Source organism: Pyxicephalus adspersus, chromosome 1 (assembly GCF_032062135.1).
Source record: "Pyxicephalus adspersus chromosome 1, UCB_Pads_2.0, whole genome shotgun sequence".
NCBI lineage: Eukaryota > Metazoa > Chordata > Amphibia > Anura > Pyxicephalidae > Pyxicephalus > Pyxicephalus adspersus.
The window spans coordinates 54,973,397-55,000,106 of NC_092858.1; the positions used below are offsets into that span (position 1 = coordinate 54,973,397).

The 26,710-nt window shown below is 35.8% G+C and overlaps 1 protein-coding gene across 4 annotated transcripts in view; it reads right to left on the minus strand.

The window, feature by feature from the left end:
• The window catches only part of KLF12 (KLF transcription factor 12), a 110,540-nt gene that overhangs the window by 76,343 nt on the left and 7,487 nt on the right, over positions 1-26,710 (minus strand). Inside the window, exon 1 of one of the 4 annotated variants that reach the window (XM_072410582.1) lies at positions 19,172-19,456. The exons of the other annotated variants lie outside the window; for them this stretch is intronic. The gene's annotated coding sequence lies outside the window, so the exon portion shown is untranslated. Of the gene's footprint in view, positions 1-19,171; positions 19,457-26,710 lie in introns of those variants that run through there. 4 annotated transcript variants of the gene reach the window in all.

The window sequence follows — 26,710 nt, forward strand, 5'->3', positions numbered from 1 at the left end:
GCTATATGTTCTCTCAAGTTGCTAGATATGACTATTTCTGTAAAATTGTATGCCTTTTCACGCTTTTATTTGCTTTTGCCATCTGTATACACTGGTTTGAGTTCTGTAATTGTCTGTTTTTATTGGTTGCTAATAAAAAATAAATTAAAAAAAAAAAAAAGAATTATTTGTTTAAAATGGTTAAATACAGTATCCCCCTAGTTTTTTATTCCAATGAATACCATATATATACAAAGGTTAAACACAGAAAGTTTAAAAATGTAAGACCCTGATGTATTAATGTATGTGATGTATAGCAAAAAGAATAAAAACAGATACAATGATGTATTATGTTATAACGGCCTACTACATATACAGAGTAGAGTATGAAACTACTGTCAGGTGAAAAAAATACCATTAATTATCTCTTTACAATGGCACCTGTCAGGGCATGCAATTTATTAGGCAGCAAATGAACCGTCAGTTCTTGAAGGAGATGTTGGAAGCGGAAAAGATGAGCATAGGTATCTGATTGATGCCAAATTCTGAAGGTTAGACAACTGGGTCAGACTGTATACAAAATGGCGGGTGGTTTGGGGCAATTGTTGCATGAAGAGGTTAGTGGTCTGAGGAAAGACAATTGGTGAGAGGGTTATGGGTGCCTGAGGCTCTCTGATATGAGTGAGGCAGATAATTCATCGGATCTGATATCACATAAAAGCTACTGTAGCAAAATTGACTGACAGATTTGATGCTGGCCATTGGAGAAAAATGTCAGAACACACCTTACTGTATATGGCCCAAGTTGACCACCATTGAAAGGACCTGCAATGAGCATGTGAGTGTTAGAACTTGACCATAAAGTAATAATGAAGGTAGCCTGCCCTGGTGAATCACAATTTTGTTTTTAGACTGTGTGGATGGCTGGGAGTGTGCAGTTTACCTGGAGAAGATGACGACAGCAAGATGCACCTTTGAGTGAAGGCAGGCCATTGCCACATGTCTTATTAAACGATCGGCTGCAAACAATTTGGGACCCAGGCCACAGGACAGAAGAAAGGCCCTGCAGAACCCATGCCCTAAGTCTTGTCAGAGTTGTTTTCATGGTACAGGGGGAACTAATAGGTATCAACTGTTCAAGCTGATCTGGCTTATCTATGAATATCTACAAAGCTAAAGTGGAACTTTAGGAAAATTGCTAAATCAATAACATAATTATTTCTGTAAATTCCCTGCAAACAACACTGCATTTAGGAAATACAGCATAGACAAGGACTTGTCTCAGCCTGTCACTGGACAATGAAGAAGCAGCAGAACATTGATGAGATCATACATGCTTTTCCATTTATGAGATGTTTTTAGGTGATTGACAACATTCTTTAAAGACACAAAATGTTGAATTGTTCCTCTCATCCTAGTGCCACTATGTAGGGAATTACATAAGGTTTGTTAGAATGCCAATTTTTTTCGAAAATATATAACTGGATAAAATTGTCTATTTATATCTGCCTGGAGATCAAATTTAATAAAATGTATTTAAAAGGTAAAAGAAACCAAAAAGTACCAATAATAGGCAACTTAAGTGCTTGTTTTGATTAATTGGGGAAAACTAGTGCAGTTTACAACTGGCCGAATAAGCTACTAAAAGATCTTCCGAGGTTCCCTGATTTGGGAATGTATTTAGTATGGTCTGCACAACAGGCCTTTCTCATTTTTTGAGCTGTGATACAAGAAGTGATAAAGATACCAAACAGACACGTGAATCTTGAAGTATAGCTGTTAGGGAGTAAAAATGATGGCTGCCGTTGCTGATCTGAATATGTGAATACTTGCCTGGCTATGTCTTGGTTTAATGCTTCATCAATAACCTAGAATAAACAGATCTGTCCTGTGTTCTATGCAAATTTCCTGCGTTCTCTCTTCCTAGTTCTTATGTTGGACTACAGAATAAAAAGCCATTATGTTGAGGAGGTCTGTGAGTAATTTAGTAAAAGACAATGGGCAGGGTTGACAACATTCAGTTTACACCAAAATGGCACTGACAAGTTTCTAAACAGAAATCATGGAATCTGTACCTACTTTTAGTATTTAGTTTGGCTACTTAAATTGCCAGGCTGCTGTAATTGGAAAGCATGCACTGCATATTTTTATTTGCCAGTAATGATATACAGTATAGTAATGGGTCAATAGGAATATGCAGCAAGCGACAGTGATTGACACTACCATTTCAAAATGTACTTTACATCAGTAGGGATTCAAAAGTCAGAAGTTTTAGATTGTGTCTAAAGAGTGCAGGTACCATGTTACCTGCCTTGTAAAGCTGGAGCCTCTCTAAACTGGCAGGTGACTTCTCTATCTGTATCAGTGTAAGTTATATACACTGTCTAGTTGTGGCACCAGCGAGACAACAGTATAGTATGTCTGTTTGGGAGTACATTAAACGATGTGCATAGAAGATTGTTTTCAAGCCGAATGACCCTTAACTAATAAACTGCAGGAAATATTGCTTAAGACCTTGCAATCATATAACACATTTAGGAAATAATGAGCACTTGATGAGGCATATACAGGATAACATGTGTTTATGTAGCCTAAACCAGGATCCTTTTGTATTTTTGCAACAAGGGTTTTAACAGTGGCAGAACTTCAGTGCAGTATCTATTCTGACTTGAAATGCTAAGATTTTTAGTTCTATAACAGCAAAACAGAAAGGTCAATTAAGCCTGATGTCTTCAAAAAAGGTTTATTGCTTATGGCTGACTTTCACTTGGCACACCCCAATGCTGTTAAACATGACTTTGAGAAATAACCTCAACACTGTGTGCATTTCATCATACTAAAGTGAAATCCAAAAGAAATACGAACAAACTTTAAAATGCCCAAAGGGGAGAATGTAATATAACACTGCACAGCTAAAAAAAAAAAAAAAGGGGGGCAAGAGGAAGCTCCTGAATAAAAGCGGCATACCCCTCAGCTCAGTCTATTTCCTGACTAGAGGAGACTTTCTTGCTAATCCCTGTCAGATGAAGTTTCCGAAGTTCCGGATGCAGCGGAATAGTCTAATGCTGGCACATCTAGGTCACTTCAAAGGCTCCTGCAGTTGGTGCACTAGTTTTTTATTTGACCTTTAGTAAATAGAATTATAGTACTACACCATCTCCTTAGTTAATAGGCAGCTCTAATATTGCACTTACTATCAGTTACTGCAAAAAGCTTGCTGAACACAAAGAAAACTAGAAAAAATTAACAAAAAATGATATCACAATTAAAAAGGATTTAATTTATTTTAATTCAATTTCTTAAATTCTGCTGAATATTTACTGCTATGTGTACCATGAATAAAACAACTAAAACAATGTGTATTTCTGGATTGTTTTTCATAGATTCTTTATTTGAGTCTAGAATTCTTTATAATCTTATTACTGAGGCTAGCAATAGTGCCTTGCATATATGGTATTAATGGTTGAAGAAGAAACCTTCATAAAACAGATTTAAAAAATGCCAATGTGGGTTTAAACATGTCAACATGACAATCTAGATACAAAATTATTAGACTGAATATTAAATAGATTAGCACTACAAACTACAAATGCAAACCTACTCTACGAATCATGAGAAATGGTGCTTTCATGCTCAAACACTAGCCATAGACGAACAACAGGCCACAATGTGATTTATAGGTATGGATGCAATCAGCAAGGTACTCAAGCACCAAACAAGTATGGAGGATCTCAATATACTTTGGTGATGTCATTCCTAGTCTAAGAAAAAAGTGAATTATGTATTTGACTACAAGTCACATATTAGCATATAAATATAAATTCTTTCTGACAGTCTCAGCAGTAATCTAGATAGCTGTACTTTATATTCTAGGGCATGCTCACATCAATCCAACTTTTGCTGTGAGTTGGGAAGACAAAGGGACAAACAAAAGGTGTGTCCTTGATGTGTCAGAGTTGCTCCCAAACTTTCTTGGCATTTGGATGACTCAAAGCAACAGCTTCCTTTCGTTGCACTGAAAATATTTAGCCCACTTGCAACTAAACTTGCCACATTTTAAGGCCAGTTCATATTTGTCTTTCTCCAGTAAAATCCTTAAACCTAATGAACCTAAGTAGACATGTAAGGTAAAATGTGGGTGAAAAGTTTACAGATAAAAAAAATTAAAAACACTTGATTGAGTTTATGAAAAGAAAAAACACTTAAAAAAAGTGTGAACACTTAAAAAAGCATATTTGAGGGAATATGAGTCTAGCTTGTTGTTTCATGATCTGGATGGCCAGCAGTCACTAACTGACCTCTGCATTTTATGCTGTATTGTGGAATTGCACAGCAGAATGTTATGGCGTGGGTCTATGATCTCAAATCAAAATATAAAAATGAATGCAAAGGATCAATGATCCAAACAAAAAAAAACATTTTTCAGAATGGTAAAGCAAGAGAAATCTTTTAATCCAATATAAATGCAGTGGTATGATCTAAAGCAGGCCATTTAAGCATGATATCTCAAAGTAAACACATACTGAAACAGCTTTTTATACACAAATGAAACAAAATATCAACTACCTGCCACATAGGCCTGATCATAGTCAATAAAGTGAGTCACTAGTTACCAAATTTAGGTATTTGCAACCATATAAAATACAAAGATTTTGAACTAGAATTGCCTTTATTAGACCCATGACTGGTAAATAAAGCAACCAATGTTACACATCCTTTATGATTACCTGTTAATGAAATGTAAGATGGTGGTAACATGATCTTTAGGCAGCTGACAACATTGTTATTGAACAGAAATTCTCCTTGAAAGATTCTTTATAGCAGAGTGAAGTATGAAAAGCATTGCCTGCACATTGGGTGATGCTAGTGGCAGGTCCCCATGCTCTTATCAATCATGCAGGACCTTCAGCTCCCCTCCCATACTTCTTGGGAATTTTTATACAGAAAATAAAAAGATTGTTTACACAAGTTAAACATTTTATTCCATTAAAGTTCGGGAAACAAACACACAGAAACAGAAAAGCAAATGAAGTGCCACAAAAACAAAATTATATTTTCGATGTAAATGATGAACCTCCCAATCCACCATATAATAGAGAGATGAACAAAGGCAGGCATGTTTAAGGTTCAGCCTCCTTGGCAACCATGGCCTCTTCACATAGATACAATGGAGCGGTGAACATAGCTTACCAAGGACAGGAAGTTTCCTTGCGAAAACAAAGGGAAAAAAGCATAAAAAAGAACAAATACAGGCACCTTGTAGAAAGCCTGCTATTGGTTATTTTGGGATTGGATATGCTTTAAGTACAGTAATTGTTTTACTAGATATGCAACAACAGCTGATCAATGAACAATAGGAAACGGTAGGTTTCTTGAAGAAAAAAAAGTACTTTTATTATTGCTAAAAAGGTAATAAATCCAGCAACAAACTGTAGTTTTTAAATCATCCAGCACAGTAAACAAAGGTAAAAATAATTATTTTCATTAGACAAATAAAGAAATCTAATGCTGAAATGACAATCATTTAACGGTATTGTGAACAATGTTTTCTACAGCTGCTGGTAAATGTTAAACCAATAAAATAATAACCCTCAACCGCCAGAAAGATAGGATAGGAGACAATACAGCTACCCCCCAGCTGTGTGGACTTTGTATCACAGGATATGGCATATTTCTGTATTTATGACCGAAAACCATGAGCTATTCAGAACGAAAGCAGCCATGGAATTTTTGCTGGTTTTCGTTGAGACTGTGGTTATATGACTTCTTGTAAACAAAGCAACTTCCTGTCCCTATATTCTCATTGCTAAATCAGTTTTAATCATGACATGGCTTCATGACCTCTGATTGCACCCATGTGCTCCCAGCCTGTAACACTGTCTAGAAGTGATAAGTCTTCTACAGTAATGAGACAGCATACAACCCCCTCCGCCACCAAATAAATGTAATTCTAACCTGACACGCTTCATCTTTAGCGCTGGCTGGTGTAACACTCATTTTTTCAACAGCTCTTAGACTATTGTCTTGTTACTTGGTTTCTAATATAAAGTCTCCCCCTATTAAAGGTATGCATGTAACACAATTACTTAGTTTTCTGATATTTTTGTATGATTGTGCTGCAGTTCCAATTTTCTAGATTTTATCAGTTCCCCTCTTGAAAGTAGCCAACTAAATGAAATGCAGTGACTAACAACTAACAAAAAACTGGTTTAGAGGAAATAAAGGGGCAGACACAACTAGCTGAAGGTGTTAGGGATTTACAACTATATATTAGCTGTCCGCAGGGAATGGGCTGATGCCACACAAAAATAAATAGACAGTTTGACATTTTTTATTCTCACTTTAAGATTAGTGTCGACCTTTACAACTTAACACATATTGAGAAAATGTAGATATATCATATACAGTAAACCACACACTAAACAGCTGATTGTAGACAACAATTTCAAACATTCTGCTTTTAACTTATCCAAAAAAATAAATAAATATATAAAGCCAGAGTATATTTCCTCTCTTCAGCTGATAGGTACAAGGCATGTCAATCTTCATTTATCAGCTGTTTGAAGGGTGCTTTAAAGCAATGCCAAGGCTGCCACATCTCACAGCCATTTCCTTTTTTATTGTTCAAAAGGATTTCAGATAAAATCATGGTATGTATGTACCTAGTACATCCCACAATGTCCGAAATGCAGGTTAAAACAAATGGGACTCAAAACATATCTCTCATCGAATTCCACTTTTGCCATAGTATGGGGAGTTTCTCTATGTTCTGCTAGATATTATATTCATCTCACACTGCAGATAATGTTGAAAATAAAAAGGGCCCTTGATAATGCTTTAGCTTTAAAAAGCATTTGCATTCACATATAAACCAATCGAAATGCAAAATTTACTAGGAGGTTAAATGCAAGGTGTCAATGAGTTTTAAATGATCATAGAAACATCCCAAACTGATGTTGAACAGATGCCATTTACACAAATCCAAACCCTTTCACTGAGGCCCTTGGACCAGTGGTCGCTAACCTTTTGGACCTCGCAGACCACAAAATTTTTGGACTCTGGACCGCGCATGCGTGGGGAGCCATGTGTCACTCAAAGAGGAAGACACTTCCCCCCAGAGTGACGTCATGATGTCAGAACCTGCCCACTCTTCCATCGCAGGTCTGAGCCCAACGGGGTCTTTCGCTGACCCCATTACGGGGGGCCAGTGGCCAACCTTAGGCTGTTTCAGGGGTGAAACTTTTTCTAGTAGGTTGAAATTTAAACAACCTTAAAATTCAGTTTTGGTCTGACCTTTTCAGAACATTGACATTTAAAAAGTGTTCATATTTGAAAACTCCACCTAAACACAAACATCCTTTTTAATGGTATATTTGCCATGGGAGGCATTGAAAACTTTATACTATCCTGTTAACATCCACACCATTTAAGCACCATTAGAACCAAGGTATTACTGAGTTAATTCTAGCTAAAATGAACTATTTGATGCGCTATAAGTAGAAACTGCTGATTTAGTTTTATTATTTCCAGGAAAAGATCCAAGGAAACATCTAATTTTCAACACATCCCTTTATAAACAATAAGACTTCCACCTTTTTAATCAATATGGTGTCAAGCCATGAGATAAATTATACCCAATGATATTCGACAACTGTGAACAAAGCAGGGTATTTCATTTAGATATCCTTCATGCTCATCCATTGGGACACCTGACCTAAGACAAATGCTACTGTTTTTCAGATATATAGTGTGTACCTTTGGTGTCCTCTTTGTACATACATGAGCCATTAAACCAATCCAAATAAAACCAACATTTAAAATCCAAGGGCAAATTTACTGTTCTCCCATCCAAAATTCAGTTTACAAATCACATTGGAAAGGATTTCATAGGCCCACTAAAGACTTGTCTGTTCTAAAGGTCCTTTTTTGACATTTGGAAATTCCCTTCTGTCATATCCTCTAGATAAGGCTCTAAAGTGTTTATGAAAAAAAAGCTGATAAACAGACCTTCAATTTTCTGATAACCAGGAAGGTACAAAGATTATATAATCTTATCTTTAATGATGAATGTATATCTTGAGAGCCTGTAGGCACAGCCATCAGTTTTACCAATCAAAAAGCCACATTTTTGTATCATTGTAGTATAAAGCAATATAGTGTAAGAACAATAGTAGCACAACTATATTTAAAAGCAAATGGGCGCTAATTAAAATACATGATAATGCAAATGTAACAAGTGTGAATGTGTGTTTTAATGTTCTTCCATAAATTTTATTAGAAAATGCATAAGAATATTTACACCAGTGAGGCACATTTCCAAATTGAAACTTTTGTTTGGTTTGGTCATGTACATCTGTTAATATTGAAACATAAGTCAATCACAAAATGTAGGGTGCTTACACTTCATTATCATATTCTATGCATCATGAATCTGTGAATGATACGGAAATTGTTCAGTCCAGAGTTCTGTTATTTGTTTATATACTCGTCCTAAACAACAACAAGATTCAATGTCCTAATATCTAAGCCTCTAATTAGATTAGGTGACACCCAGATTATTTTACCAGCAGAGGCATATCACTGGTCAAATCAGATCCCCATTTAGGTTATATGGCACATTTTAAACACAATACAAAGTACTCATCCACTACTAAGTGCATGCACACAGACATTTTTCTTCCTTTAAAAACAGGCACAGAGGGTAAAGAAGCAGTACTTCTTTTATCTGTTTTTTTCATATCATTGAGAGAAATGCCAGTAGTCATTGTATTTTGAAAACAGGATTGAAAATATAACAAATGTTCATGTAGAATCAAGCTAATGGTGGAAGCCGCCAATTGTGCTGCAGATTCATTCGTGGTATGAGTGGTAAGTAAAGACGGATTAAAACAGATCAAAGACTGAGAAAGATGTCCTTGTACATATATCCCCAGAGCTCATCTGGGAAAAACAAACCCTCTCCCAACCTCTCTTACCTATTTAGAATTGTTTTTAATACCTTCTAAAGCAATTCAGCTATCCAAGCCCCTTGTAGGTGTTATTTTTCATTGCAAGGGAGCGGTAAACCAGCGCTGCAGATGTGTCAATGCAGATGTTATCAGCCATGCTCCAGAAAGGATCCTGCCCCTGGACAGCCAATGGAAAGGAGCACACGTGGTAACTTGGACACACAAAGAAGGGCCCAGTTGTTTTTTTTAACAGTTTATACCATATAAGTATTATTACCACATTGTAAGTTATAATTATTATTTGTCCATTGAAGGTAAAACAATTGAGAGCCAATTATAGGGATATGAGTGATAAAAAACAAATGTTAATTAAACAATTTATAGAAGTTTATTTTGGATATTGACTGTTTCTGAACCTGGCTATATAGTTTTTTTTCCATGGACCACAACAACTTATACATAAAGTGAGATAAGGAGAGAAAGTGAGAGAAGTATAGGAGATTAAACACAAAAGAAAAGGGACAAAGGGATAAAGAAATTGTAAAGTAAAAATAAAGGCAAAGAGATAAACACAGTAGAGACCTAATTACATCATAATGCAATGTACTTCATTGCTAAAAAATACTGCAATTTGGAGGCATGTTAGGATGCCATTTACAGGGGAGCCAGGAAAACCCCACTGATAAATCCACTCGTCAAGCAACAATTTGACAACCTAAAGAAGGACCTCCCCCCAAAACTCTGCTGTAAAGAAGCAAGAAGACTTGGTAACTACCAAAACATCTGGGGCATTTACCTTCACTTTTTTCAAGGGGTCAATAAGCTAAATGGGTCAATATTGGGTCAATAAGCTAAATGGGAATGGCGATTCCTTAGCCAGGTTTCAGTTTCAATATTCTGGTACCCTTTAGTGCTTAGACTCTCTCTACCTTCTTTTATCTCAATTAGATTCCATCAACAAATAATTCCTGCTATACTTCCCAAATCTATCACCATTCACTTTAAGTCTTTAGGTGTTTCTCTCGATTTGAGGGCGTTACCACTTGCCTCATTGTATTTATTATATTTACAGAATATATTAAACATAATGTAAATACTGTAGGACCCCATCATACTTATTCATGGCATATATATGGAGTGGATACCCCTGAGCCAGCGGATTGTTGGTGGGCTGACCCCTTAAAATTATCAATATTCCAGGGTTTTTCAACTCTAACTAGGGCACTGGCATGTGCTTTCAGAATTAGACATTTTAGGTGAGCACAACTATCTGAGCCAACAATATAGATGTCACTTTATTCATACATACAACGGCCTACTCAATTTCACTGTTGTATTGTGTAGATCTGTAATGATATAAATTTATGTAATCCACTACTTAATAGCATAAGGTATGGAAATAGAAACAAAAATACCAACTACAAATAATGGAATAGCCTAACAAACCACAGTTTTGTCAGCTGCCATTTTGATTACCTGCAGAAAGCTATATAGTTCCATCTGCAGTTTCTGTAACTTCACTCACCCATGTGTAAAGCGTTCTGGCTCAGTGGTTTAGATTATCTATTAAAACTGCTCCATTTCAACCTTTGTTCCAATGTGCTGTCACACTTTCCTGGACATGTCAGCACATCAGCAGATTGCTGATAGTGATAAAAGGTAAATATGCTGGCACTTTAAAACCGCACATAACGGCTCAAATTAATTTTCATTTTATTTCACCAACTGGCTCCAGGGTCATCAGTTTAGAAAAGGAACATCATAAAAAGTGTGACTTTGTACGATGGAATAAAAGTGTACCAATACTAAAAGCTTTCATACTATCCCATTAGGAAAGTGGTGACTAGCGAAAGATCAGTTTTTTCTATTGAAAAGATGGTGATTGCCGGATGTATTAAATGGTGTTCAGCTTGACTGCCAGTTTATGATCACCAGTTAGAACTCTCAACTTTTGAAATGACAATCAGAAAAGAGTGAAGAAAAAAAGTGGTGATCGATATAGGTTGGAATTAATTTGTATGAAAGTACAACATCCTCTCACACATTTTTTAGTGGATACATAAGATACGTACGTGTTACACATACTTTACTATCTGAGATATACTGGGATCACAGCTATGCAGTCTTCTCAGCACCATCTCTTATCAGAATCTTTTGTGCACCGCAATTTCCATTTAATCCTACAAAACCTTTGTACACCAGTATTCTCCCCAGTCCCTTTTAGTTGGGCGCACCACCCGGCACTTTTTAGTAACCACCCAGCTGTTTTTGGGTGGTTACTAATACATGTGCTGCCACCCACCTACAATTTCTTCCCACCCAACTTAAAAAAATGTCCAGTGCAGAATGCTATCTCTCCAGGGAAATAAAAAGAAATTGTTGCATCCATGTACAGGACTGATGTAAGATTCCAATTGGAAACTATGCATTGCAGAAAAGAGTACACTGGTGAGATAAAATACAGTAAGTGAATCACAGGCAGGGAAGTAGAAGACTGGAGGGAGTTAGTAAAATATGTAGAAAGAAAACCATATATATTAGAATCCAATTGTAAAATCTTGTTTTAAAAAACGTGCTTAAATGGTTATAAATTTAATTCCCTGATTGGTATGCCCTAACACTATATGTTCTGGTTCTAGTAAACCAAATACATTAAATAATCTTATTGTAATATGTATGGAAGGCTTTACTGCACTAGGTCTACACTGATGTTACTTTGTTTATAAACGCCCATACAGCTTTTGTAGAGCTTTCATGCATTTATAAATGGTTTCGAACTAAGCTATGTGGCAGAAAAGTAGAATCAGAGAAAATGTCCCCAAAAAACTCCACAAATGTTTCTAAACTCATTTCAGTAGGGGCGTCTTAAGTGTTCATGATTATTTATAGGCGTTTCCAAGCACTTTGGAATGTTTGCAAGCGCTTATGGGCTTTTTAACACTGTCCAAATGATGCAGGCTCCATTCTCTTTGCAGTCCATTAGGAAAACACCCAAAAGTGCTTTGGGGTGAACTGGCCCATGTTAGGCCCATTTCAAATATGGGTGTTTAAACATTAGGGAAACAGTCTTTGATGACCTAGTCTTAAAGCAAACACACTTTCTTTAAGCATGTTTCGCTACACAGCACTAATTATAGTAATGTGTTGCTTGATTCTTCCTGCAAACATGTCAGCACCCAGTTCAGTGATACAATGTACAGCACATTCTGCATAACAGTATCTTACTATAATGAAATATTCTGTAAATAGGTGTGAGCTGGGATTCTTGTATATTGCAGCAACTAATTGGATGGGTGTAGCATTAGTCTGTATTAGGTACACACCCTTAGTAACAGCAACTATGATTACCCTGGGGAATGCAAATCTAGAAACACGACTATTTCACCTGTCAGATGACAACATTTTGTGAAATGTATAAAACAATAGCGATAGTCCTGTAAAACTCCCAAATAGAGAAATGCAGTGGCAAGGTTATTAATGTAGCTATAAAGCTAGCGAATTGCAAAGTAAGGGTCATTTTAGACTCCTGATAAGTTGAACCATGGCCTTACCAAACCATGAATGGTGGAAGTTGGGAACAAATTTTTGAGTAAGTCTGCACGCAGCTGGCCACACTACTGTTTTTTAAATATATGTACCATGGTTACAGCCACAGGTGCATGAAAATTTTGTTCCCCCTGGTGTATTTGTCTCTGCTGGACATAAAGCAACAGCACTTAAAACAGTTAAAAAAAAAATTGAACAGCATCAAAATATAGAAAGTAGCTTTCCAAACATCTGTGACCCTAAAACAAAACAAAGGTTTATCCTTTTGAAATCTGATGCAACCCAAATATTGGGTTGCTAGAGACAGTTACATATTGTAAGTCCGTGCATGGGCTAATTATTTAAAACTCTCAGTATTTTTAAAAGAAATTTAAACTGAAAACTTGTGATAAAAAACACGAAGAGCATGACATTTTTAGACAGAACATACTACAGTAAAATGTTCACCCTAGGCAAACAAAACCAAAAAAAATACTAGTACTAAAAAGATTCTCACTGTAGCCAATCATGTTTAAACCCCAGTTGAAAATTTGATTGTAATTGGAAAGCATAGTGGATATGCATGTTTCAAACTTACAATCAAGTACTAGATATATGTGGCCAATATGCATTTATTTGAAGAAAAAAAAAACAATGTCAACCAGGGTTTAGGTTTCAAAAAAATGTTCTTGCTAAAAAACTCATCTTCTTTCAGTTCTCTAGCGTTGTCTTCTTCCAGACTGAATGACAACCCACTTCCTGAGAGATTTGGGTTTAAAGTTAAATTAAGTCAAGTATCTGATTATAAAAGAAAACACTATTTTAGCACTAAGAGTTTTTTTTCTAATGGTATTAGCATGGCTATTTAAAAACTAGAACAAAAAAACTAGAGATGTCATTCATTCACTCATAGATCAACCTTCACTGCTTTTCAGGAGGAATAAATAAAAGTAAAATCTGACTGCAGTATATTTCTGTTTTACTGCCAGGTGTCTTGGTTCCATATTAATAGCTATAACATAGAAATAAGGCTGTATGTATTTTGTCAGATATCATTTCTGATACATTAACTTAATAGGAGAATTCCAAGGTTTTGTATTTAAGAGAACTTGCAGTTTTCCCTATTGGAAGGCCATGCAGAGCATGGACAGGACCACCATTAGAAATGTCTGGGCCTCATACTAGGTAAACTTCCTGGGCCCCTCTCCCTCATATTTAACAGTTCAAGCTTTGACAATGTCAAGTTTTCAGTACAGTATGCCAGATTTTTCGAAAATTACGGATTTTTTTTACGGTTATATATGATAAATAAATATATATATATATAACAGAAAATGACTACCTGTACAGTCCTTTAAATGGATGCTAAATCCATAATGGGGCTATATAGCAGCAAATAAATGAGAAGGAATGAGAAGGAAAGTAGTACAAGCAAGACCCAACAGCTGATTCTGGAGTACAGGGCCATCAAAACGTAAATGCCTCCTCCAGAAAACTGTAAATTTGAAAATGCGCTCCGAAATCCATGCCGGAAATCTGAAGGAAATGGATTATCGATGGCCAGATTTTTGAATGTCAACCTGTACAACTATGTTTCCAACACATTACCTGGCCCACAAAATACATTCAGCCCAATGCATGCACTTCAAACCACTGATCTGCTCTAATGCATGCAGTTTAGACCTCAGATCAGCCTCAATTTATGAACTTTTCAAATTAAGCCCACCTCCTTTACCATTACAAACAAAAAGACGGAGGTGGGGTGGCAGGCTTTGTAACCTGACAGAAAAAGTGAGTTGTCAAGTACAGCCAATGGTAGTTAGAAATAGTGAAAACAGTATACTATTTTCTGAACCATCATTGGGTAATCATTGCAAAGTGGATTTTTCCTGAATTTACTAAGCATTGTGACTCATCACTTGCAGGGAAATTATTCACTTTACTAAGCCTGAACTCTTAGTAGGTGCTACTCAACCTCAGTTGAGTAAATCAACCTCAGTGATCTATATATAGATATAGACCTGTTTCATATCATCCTTTTTTGCATTTCTATTACATGCTGCAAAGTATCACTTTGAGGATATTATCATGCTGATTTTTATTTTGTGCCATGTTTATGTTATTTGTGCTCAAGCTGACATTCTGGAAGTGAAGTCATCTTATCAGGGTGTATTTTCCTCTGTTCTTTCTCCCGTCATTCCTCTTGATGTTTCTCTTCCACTCTTACTTCCAACATACAGCACAAGCTGTCTCTATGCACTGAGCTAGTGTACGAAAATAGAGCAGAGCAATGACCTCACTCACACATGCTGCCATTTGGATTATTGGATTTGGAATATTGTCTCCTGGATTGAAATTAAAGTTTTGATACATTTTCACATTGTTTACCGACAATAAAATTATAAATATATAGTTTAATGATGACAACATAATAAAAAGATTTTTAATGTACCCCATAAAGAACCTAGTTACTTAACACATATGAAAAATGGAAATTCCTACAAGCTAAATTTACAAATTTTAATTGGAACCTTTAAAATAAATCACCCGGGTTCACTCATGATAGTTTATTTTTTCCAGTCTTGGAGAGCTTTTACACATGAAGCTCAATATCTCTCTCTATATATATATTCCAGCAATTCACTAAATTTAAATAGTGGGTGTTTGTTTGCTTTTTACTCAGATAACTAGGGTTTTTCTTTGGGGGGGGGGGAGTTCTCCTGTAGTACACTGGGGTGGGATGCAGCTCTCTGAAAACAGGATGATGTGTAACATTGACAAAGGTTTATTATTTAATACTTATAAGTATTTACTAGTACTTAGTATGTACCTAGGAGTTAGGGATAGGGGAAAGGGGGGTGAGAAAGGTTACAAACAGGGTAGTAATAATATAGATTAACTTTTGTGCAAACTAACCCCCAATCCTGGGACATGTTAAAGCTATAACAACTAAACACAACTCCTGCCAAATACATTTTGCAATGCAATTGTGGTGTTGTACCACTTAAATACCCGGTCAGCCAGTCTATAAAAGCAGAGCAATTTATTAATGTAAAACAAACAAGAGATTTTTAACAGAACATACATTTTAAGATGCAACTGGGATTTTGGGGAATTTGCCATTTGCAATGTTTTTAAAGAAAATATCCCTGAAGGGATTGCTTTTTTAAGCATTCCTGGGCATGTTTTTTATCTGCACATGCTGCAAAGCAAATTACTCTGAAATTAGAATATGTTGTTTCAACTGTGACCACACAGAAGCTCTACTCACTGTGTATAAAGACAACATAAGTGCTAGTAATGCCAGCAGACATAACCACACAGGCCAGTGTTTTACAACGCACTTTGCATATTTGCACAGTTTACATCACTCAGAGAAAACACAATTTTTAAAAACAACTGGAAAACCTATAGTTAGGGTTTTAAATAGGAGACTGCACATAACTTCTACTTATTATATATTTTTTTTCTTTCTACAGCAACACAGTCTGCACCTTTATCTGAACCAGCATGATCAGTAGCTAAGCAGTGACAGTGTACCATTACAAGTTGATATCATTGAACCCAGCAAGGCAATCAGATGATTCAGATCAGATGATTTAGAGTTTCTGATATGCATAACACAGTATTTTTATGACCCCAACATACCAAAGTACAACTCTGTGTGGCTCTAAACAGCAATACTATACTACGTTAAACCTTGGGAGACATTAGAGAGTCTAAAGATAAACAGCTTGTGTTGTGCTCTCTTTGGAAAACCCACAATGCCTCATAAATCCTTTCTCATAGAGGGATTACATAACTTTTTTTTTACAAGGCTTTATGATAATGCATAATTTTAACGAAGAAAAATGCAACTCAATGGGCTTGATTTATTAAACCTCTCCAAGGTTAGAGAGGATACACTTCCAACAGTGTGTCTGGGTAATCTAACAAACCTGGAATGGATTTCAGGTTTGCTTGATCACCCAGGCTCACTGAAGAAAGTGTCTCCTCTCCAGCCTTGGAGAGCTCTATGTAATCCAAATGGACATGTGTAATTATTTTTAAAAAATGTGCTGTGCAATTTTTCGCTTTGTGCTTCATGTAACACAAACATAATATTCATATGTTAGTAAAGTAGGAGGTTCAGAAAGAGAATCAAGCAGAATCTTGCACCGCCAAAGAGGACTTATCAACCAAGGTCTAAATGATAATTTTCTCTTTTTTTTTTTCTTGGGGGGGTGCAGGGAATCATTTTTTAATATTGGAGTAGGAAGGTATAGCTTAGCTTGATAGCTCCATCTAACATGATTAGGTATAATGTACTTCAAATCACACACCTACCAAAAAAACGATGGGCTGCAGTTATAGATTAGTGATTATCCAAGAAGATAAAAGGGCACGGTTCATTGCTTGAGACAGTTCAGTAGCAAGGAATCACTGGATCTATTAAACATGCACATTAGCAGAGTAATCATCTCTGAAGTAGAGGAAATAATAAGAAAAAGTTTAGCCAATTGAAGGATGAATGAGAATTCTATTGATGGAACAAAGAAAATTATACAGTAACTACATGCACAGAAATATTCTGTGATCGGTATCAAGCAAAGATTTAGTTTCAGTATACTGGTAATGTTGGTTACAAATACTTTATACTTGATGAAAAAACTGCATGTATGGGCAATTAGACTACAAAAGGAAAATGTAGAACAAAGACTTGTTAGTCACAGGTGTAAAGCATGTCTTTATTTAGATTTTTCTCATGTATATTGTTCCTCCCCAAGAAGGATTATTTTGATCTGTACTTTTTCCCCATTACACAAAAATTATAGTCATTATAATTAAAAATCTGTGTATTGGCCTCTTCTTCCACAGCAAAAAATATATTTACTAATGATGTAAATGAAGACAAAATATAGGCATGAATTGGATTTTCCTGTGAAGTTGCAGAAATACATGATCAAGGATAGGTAAGAGAAAAAGTTTGGGGTGACGGTGGGGGAGGAATTATTAAAACTACGCACGCCCCTATCTGGGTACAGAAAAGGTGGAGAGGTGGATGAAATTATGTTATATAACATTCAGTTTTGTGTGTAAATAAGCACTGGAGCTATTAAACGTTATGATTAGTTCTTTTCTCAACTAAGCAGCTAAGAAGACAACAGAAAGGTACACATGTGAAATAGATGCCATGTTTCTCCCAGTTGTCTGCAAATGTAACATATTACATATCATGTAGAATCATCAGGTATGTAAGGCCAAATGTAGTGGGTATCTGGCAGAATCTTCCTCTATTTTACCTGGGGAAAGAAATAAAGGACTTTGACATGGCTGTGGTTATTGATAGAACTGTGGTTTTACAGATCTTTATTTGGAATAAAGGTCCAGAGTGTATTGGATGGAATGGGTGGACCAAACAACTTCATCCTTTTCCCAGGACAGGATTTGGTGATGGTCGTGCAGCACCTGCCCAATACCAATAAAAGGAAATTTCCATTTCAGACTAATGGATAGAGTTGGAGCCTAAGGCGATGAGTGGATGAGAATGCTCAGAGAACAGACGCAGGACCAGGCTACAAAGACTGAATTTGAGGCAGGTATCATGTACTTTCACCAGGCTGGCACTTTGTTTTGCTATCTATCTATGTTTTGTTGTCTTTCCTACTGAAGAAAAAACAAGTTTTATTTTCCTGTACACTGGAAGAAGCTATTTTGTGTTCAATAAACAACACTGTACTGGATTGAAAGGCTGTGTTCTGTGTGGTGATGAATTGATTCCTGTTCTCATATATCACAGCATACATAAACTATATATTGCCTTTAGGTTATATAAATATATAGCCTCCCACAGTTAGATTCAGGTAATCCAACTTGCCACATCCCAGGATAAACACATGTTTAAAAAAGAATGAATAACTGGACTTTACCAGCAATATATACAATACATTTCCAATAAAAAAAAAATGACAATTTATTTTATAAAAAAACATTCTTTTTAATATAAACTTTAAAAACACGATTCCAAGAGACCGTATCAAACACGTAAGATATAGAACACCCTCTACGCGTTTCGTGGAACAGGTCCACCTCTTCAGGAGGAATCAGTAATCCATATAGTTGGAGACTCCCCTCATATGCACAGGTAAGGGGACAAGCGGAGGGAGACACAGGAGGAAACAGACACCACCATCCAATTTGGGGCTTTCACAATATTCCAAAAGGAATTGATATCACCTGAGTTTATATCCAATTTAATGTCCAATCTTCTCAATATTCAGATAAATGATCATGTTTATATGTGAGTATACAAAGTTTCCACCTTATCAATGGTAAACCAACACTAAGTATTGACAGCCTCGCTTTTTACTGTCCCAATGGCATTAATTCTGGCCTACTTTACCAATTTTGGATATTAAAGAATTTGAGAAGACATAATCTCTATGTAGAAGTAGTAAAATTGCTGCACAATTCAAAAGAAGGAGCCTGCCTAAAAACTAAAAAAATAAAAACAGCCACAGCTTCTTTAATCTGTCCCTTTTCCATTATTTGCTCTAAAGCAGGGTTATCAAACTCAAATACACAGTGGGCCAAAATTAAAAAATATAGACAAAGTCGCAGGACAAACTTAAAACTGAAATGGCACCACTACTACAATTCTTTTGCAAAGACACTTTTGCAGTTATTTATTAACATGCTTCTTGCTTCTCTTGCATCAAACTAAGCTACTGAGAACTCACCAAGGGTAGAAAGCATTAGTAGGTGATCTGATCCAACAGCGTCTATGCAGTCTGAAATTACGGCTTTGAATGGATTGGCCCTTTAAAGGAAATCTGTCTTGACACAAAATACCCATCTTTGAAGCCAATGATGAAAGCAGCAATCATCTGATTTCCAGTCCGCATGCTGGAATTTGGGCAGTGGCGTCAATTGCAAGTAAGGATGAACTTGTTCAACTTCACTGACCCACAATGAACAGGTACAGTCTGGAAGCCAGAAAATGTTTGTTTTTGTCAGGTGATTCTCAGTTAACCATTTGTGGCTTTTATCAGTTTTTATTTAACAAGTGACTACCAATAAGTAATCATGAACATGAGTTTATACTTAGATATAACTAATTAGTGTAATGACATTTTAATAAAAAAATAAACAGAGAAAAACAGTATGTTAAAATAAAACTAAAGGCTCCTATAATGTTCAGTTCATATACACCTATATTAAGTTCCAAGGACAATTTTTTTTTTTTTAATGAAGGGCCATAGCTGTACCTTAAAAAATACTGTCTATCAGATGCACTTGACTTGGAAAGTGATATTAGCCAACTGAATGGTAAATGGCACAAGAAAATCCAGCAACATGGCCCATGCGGCTTATAATCAGCACGACACATTGTACTATAAGCTCCTTTTCATTTAACTTTTTTGATATATTACTGTTTCTATTCATTAAAGTCAAAGAAATGCTATTTTCAACTAATTAAATAAGACATCACACAATGTAAAACATAATTAGGCATTAGCATACTCCTACTCTCATTAAAAGTACAGTTTATTGTCGACTTGTCATTAGTACAAATGCCCAAATTTCACAGAGTTAGAAAACTGGTCATTTACAGTAGGGGTAATACAACTGTAATTGCTGCCTGCATGAAGGTAATGTGAGTGAAAGGATTTCTGCACAAACAGGAGCAGTATATGCTAACACAACAGTATGTAGGAGCAACAACTCCATCAACCAAAAGCAGAACGAGTCATATATATTGAGAAAAATGCAAATACAACTGCAATTATAATGGCCAACCATAGCTGCAAAACCTTTCCTAATCCAGAGACTCATTTAGCTACATCTAAGCCCGCCAGTCTTTAGTTCATGTTGCATATGCATTTCAGTCCAAATTATATCTGTAACAAACATTACCAATGCAAATGAGCCTATGATGAAAAATGCATACTCTGCAGTTACATTGAGAGACAAAAATGCATGTCAAAGTGATCAGATCCAGGGATATCAGGAGCCCATGCTTTCCTGTACAGATCAGCTTGGGCACTGCCCACTGATACTCCCAAAACCCCCCTATTGTTCTTTAAGGTGGAGAGTAGCTTCAGTGACCAACTGGAAGACTAATAGGGGCAGAGGAGATGAATCAACCTAGTCAGAAAAATTCAGGGTTTGTATTACCTGAAAAACACAATTAGGAAATTGCTTTGAAAGGTAAACCACCAGCTAGGAGACTGGTGTTCCCATGCCAACCACTTTCATGTTCGCTTCCTGTGAATGTGCATTACATTAGTTCACAAACTTGGTAAATGGCAAACACCCAACGTTTGCTTACAAACTATAATTCAAACAAACTCCAACCTCTTTCCCTCTGTACACAAAGGTGGTACAGGCAGTAAATTCCCCCCATTTTTTGGCTTTTTGTTCCCTTACAGAGGAGGCAGGATACTGAGAGATACTGAGATACTGAGATAAAGAGCCAAGGGTCAGCATGTGCATGTTTGGTAATGAGCATTCCAGGGTCCAGGGCCCTGGAATAACAGGGAAAGCTGGGTGGACCTTTTTTTTCATTCAACCCCGGAACCTGACAAAGAGAAAGCCTTAGTTTGCCCAAACTTGGGGTAAGGGTTAACTGAGGTGGCAGGTAGATGTTATATTCCCAGGGAGTTCTAGGTGTGTGTCCTGAGTTCAGAGGAAGGCTCAAGTGTGGAAACCAATCTTCAGAGTTGGGAATCTTTGTCTGCGTTTGATATGAACTGCAGCAAGAAGCTAAAATAAGTTGGGCCTAAAGTGAGTAGGCCAAGAAATCATTTTCGATGACCTATAGTAGGAATATTGTTCAACTAAACAATGTAACTAGTATCCTCAGATATTAATTAATTGTTTAAAGAATGATTGTAGATTTGGACCATATACTATACACTAGAAATGAAAGTTGTCATTCTTCTTATCTTCTTTTACTACACATAAAGCCAAGGCCATGTCTACATAGTCATCAAAGAATTTGAATGTTTGTCATTTATCCAAAATGGGCTTTATGTTCTGCAATACTTCCGTACAAATCCCCTTCAATACTAGCTACATCTGACTTAAAAAGAACTACAATAAAATATATTGCCAAGGTTTTCATAGACATGGCCTGAACAGACCATGCAGCAGCATTTTCTCCTGAAAATGTCTTTTAACAACAGGTAAAGCAAAAATGGTTGGTATTAAAATAAAGGCACACAGAGACATACAAACATACATACCATTAGGCATACAATCAATACCTGTACACTGTCTATAACATTATGTATGTATATTTGGTATGTTACATTGATTCATGGAGAAAACTATTAAAGTTGTACTTATAAAAGTAAATATAACACATAAAAAATATATTTATTGCATAATTCTAAAGAATGGTAATATACAATAGGACGCATATAAAACAATGCAAAGTGTATTAACAATGTAAAACTTTGGCAAGTAAACAACCAGTCTTGAAATTCTCAAACAATACAAAACAATGGTAGTTAAAAGTCTTTACAAGAAAACTGTATAGCATTCATAACTGGTTGGCACAAAAAAGATGTTGTAGAAGATAAAGGAATAAAGGAATGTATATGCTGCTTAAGATAGGGGCATTATCATGAGCCTGCATAGGCAAAACAAAAAAGCAGTACCCCTGCTGTTGCCCTAAATAAAAGATATTTTGCTGAATCCTGGATAGTAACATTTATTCACTGTATTGATTACTTGATTACTGCGTTAGACACATCGTTCTTCGCCCTATTATTAGAAAACCACATTACTATCTCTATCTGTTCTGTGATGATTATAACATAAGAGATCATATTGATATGAACTGGTTAAATATTGGATATTATACTGAAAGCCTACTTTCATCAACCCCCCTAGCAGATGATCACATGCCAGCACAAAAAAAATATGGATGGACATTATTCTATAGACATTTAAATGACTATCTAGAAGGTTTCAGTAATCCGCTGGTTTGTAGATGATTACCCTACATATTTAGTACACACAAGACGAACAGTTTAAGCATCTTTTGTAATAGTCAGGCAGCTCGTTATTCCAAACTGAGATCAGTTGCAAAGTCTCAAAAAGGCCCAATACTGTACTTTCATCCATGTAAAAGGGGAAAGAAGATAAAGTCAAAATGTGGGCTGCTATGGTCAGATGAGTACATCAACAGTGTTTGAGAGACTTGTTTGAGGAGTGGCCAATATCTCTATAACACAAAACTTTGCATCTCGCCCTCCATGGCAGTCCAAGAGTGAATTAACTTCTCTGCATTTTTCCAAATAGATTTTCCAATTAAAGCTATGGAAATGCATCAAAACATCAGGTTATTTTACATTGTAATTTATAGTATTACACATCATCATGCACATCAGAGTATATCAACATAATGATGCCTGTCAATCTGCAAGGTTATGGACAATAAACCTAATTGTCATGTTGTGTAAGTGCATAAAAACACAACTCCAACTGATGATTCTCTGTTCCAGAAAACATAGCAAGTAAAAACACTCCAAGGGCACATTAACATCTATTCATCTTGTGCAGGCTAACAACGCACCACAACAAACCTAAACACAGACATACACAAACTTTCTCAACATAAATTTGTTTTGTTGGAGCATTGTAGTGTTCAGGATTTAACATGTACAGTAAATAATTAGATTAGATTCCCCAAAAAAACATCCAAAGCTTTCTATTAGATCCCAAGCCTGCCTGGCTACTGTACACATTTACTATAAAATGGCACATTTCAAACAACTCATTACAGGGGAATTACTTGACAAGTATATATCAGTCATAGCACTACAACAACCTTCATTGTGAAACCTAAGTTTATAATGAGATAAAAGGCACTTGATATGCTATGTCCTCATGCACTAGATAGGAACTAGAAACAGAATGTTTCCTTTGATTTAGAAAGTTTTTCCTTAATGACCCTTGTAGTTGGTCACTTGCCAACACAGACAGAGAGCGAACATAATTTAATGATTCCACAACTGTCTGATAATCTGGCACATTGTAGAAAATAATCCTTTAAAAATGAATCAGATAAATTCCATTCACAATTGTGGTTTGAGCAAAAGACTGATCAGAAATTAGGCAATTTTACAATCAATATTTCAATTTAATATAATAGTAAAATTGATTGCAATTCAGATCAATTATCAAACAAGAGGATAGTTTATCAAACTAGTTTCACATAGTTTCATTTAAATCAATTGTAATTACAACAGAAATATTCACTGAAAATAACAAAGAGGAAGTCAGAAAATGTTTGCTCATTTGTCCTCCACAGATATATAAATTTGTAGCTAATAAAAGTGGTCTGTTTACAAGCGTCTTATTAATTCCAACACTGGAAATCTACTCTCTCACAACTGATTGCTGACTGTGTGACTAATTTAGGTAAACAGGCCTGGAGTCATGGGGTCTCACAATCTGCTGGAGAAGAACATTTGTATTTGCTTTATTATGTTTGGAACTAAAAGTGGAAAAAATTAGGCAATGATAAAAATATTGCATATCAATAATTGGTGTAGTTAGGTCAGCACAAGTAAAATATTTTACACAAGCAATCACGAAATACAAAACCTTATTTCTCTAAAAATCCCTTTCCCAACCCAAACTAAAATGCCTTACTTCACTTAAATCATTGGTTAATCAATATCAATACTACCTAGTCTGATAAAAAATGTGACCGGTCACACTTTGAAATCATCATTCTGAGACTGTATTGTAACTAATTGTATATATACACACGCACACATACAGAGTAGAGTCACTCAGGAGAATAGTAATAAAATAACTGATGAATTGTGACATGTCCTCTTCAACACCCCTGCAGTCTTCAGTTCCACCCCTATATAATTAAGGTCTATAGCTCACACAAACCCTAGTATTGCTTTTAATAATTCTAAGCCATATACAGGAAAGCACAAAAAAAGCAGACAGGTAAAAGAATAAAGGCACACGTTAGAGTACATAGGTTGTTCTATCTAAAAATAGATGTATTTCCAGTGACTGAATACAGATGAAAAAGTGAAACGTACACCCTTGGAAGAATAGCATCAGGAAATATAACACGGGGGATCTCCTCACTTTCTCTTCTTACAGCCTTACCATCTCATTATGTCTGCTATCCCTCCACTGTACTTGAATAGAACACACATATACAAAGATGCCAACAAAAGGAAATACAGCTTAATCAGGGAATTATTTCCACAAACATATTAAAAATGACAGAGCTAATGTACATTTTAGGACCAGTTTTATACAAATGATTCCTATCCAGGCACATCCATATCATAGCAGAATTATAAGTCAACATTTAGTAGGATACTGGAGATAATGCTGGCCACAATTAAGCTGTGTGCAGACATACAATTACACTCTCTGGAAACAAACATTAGTGATTGCTGTACATCCCTATTTGTTCTATGAATGTGGAAAGGTAGATGGGTGAGTATGCATCTCCCTGCTGTGTCCTTACCAGGGGTGCCACCAGGGAGGGCCAAGGGGTACTTCTATACCAGGCCCCAATCAAAAGAGATTGGCTTTTGCAATGCTGAAACTTTCAGAAACCTAGTAAGGGACCCAGAAACTTCTGATGGCAGTCCTGCATCATGCATGTTCAAAAACAGAATTTTTCTTAGTCATTTATTGATTTGGTAGGACAAATCTCTAATCATTATAAGGGGACAGTTCTACAGATGCTAGATTTTTTGCCTGTGATTATCTTAAACAAAAAAATCTATTGTCTGGTCTTTGGGAATGCCAAATTCCACTAACTATAGAGGTTTTAAAGCCAAGACAGACAGCAAGACATTAACTCTAAACTCATTACACATCTGCTTGAGATAGTAAGTGCACAGTTACTCATAAAGAATTGGCAAAATAATCCTAATTTACGGTATTCTATAATTTCCACTATTATACACAAGAAACATAGCCTTTTATCTCATTAGTAATAAACCTAAATGACCCAAATAAGGTATACAGCAAGTGAAGGGGTGTCTGATCTATGTCCTTGTACCATGTCAATGGCCCACCAAGCAGTAATGCCAAACTGGTGTGGCCAGGTCTGGGCAGACCCATATATCAATCAATGGCCAGCTCTCATGTCACCAAGTCTCTTCTGGCACAGGAATGATAAAGGCTGCTGGCAGATCTGGTTTAAGCATTTAGAGTTGTGTTACAGGGTATTTGTATTGTTCTACCTCCTTAATCCCTTTTACTAGATACATCTTATCAAACTCAAATTGCTAGCAAAAACAGGCAATGTGTCAAAAGTAAAAATGTCAACTTTTAACTTTACTTATTTTACTGGACAAGAGTTTTTATGCATTTAGATTTTAGTTCTGCTATAATACACCACAACAAACACATAACTGAGCTGCATATAAAGGCAAACTGTGGGGGTTCAGGGTCAATGGTTCACAGGACTGAAGCATCAGGGTCAGGTTGACAATCAGGTAACTATCATTTTCAGCAGAAAGACTTAGTTATGACAGGTTTACATTCCTCCATGAATACTGTAGGGTTAATTGACTCACAGGCCTGTATATGGTAATGCACATGTACTTGTGATCAGATCCTTTTAAGCTTCCCTTTGGAACACAAAACTGCAACTCTAAGATATATTTCAGCCACAGCTTGTTTATAATCTGAATTTCTAATCCTAATAAGAGCTCTGTATACAAAACAAAATAATCCCTTCATAAAAATGTAACATATTTTTAGGACTGAACATATATCAATTAAAAAAATAAAAAAAACAATTTTGGATTTTGAAACTTCCTGTGTTGCAAACAGAATGCAATAGATACACATCATAATATCATAACAATTACAAAGTTAATTATGATTTGCTCCTCTAATTGCTAAACACCACTATGGGGAAATCCAGCTATCAAAAGCTAGTGCAAACTATAAACAGTCAGCAAGTAATGTAACAACTAAAAGTGGACTGAACTAATTTTGTTCCATTAATTCTTTGTCCCTGGATTATTCTATATTTCTATTACAAGGACTCCATTCAGTAACTTCTTAATTTTCTCTGTACAGAAATGTTGTCAGTTTTCTGGAACATAAATAGGATTGGCCTTGAAAGTAAATTTTTTTGCTGCACAGTTGTAACCATGTTTTATTTAAACCACGTTTTATTTATTTTTTTAAGTTTTAACCATGTTTTTTATTTTATTATTCATTTTTATTTATTATTATTATTAATATTATTATTTTGTTATTATTTA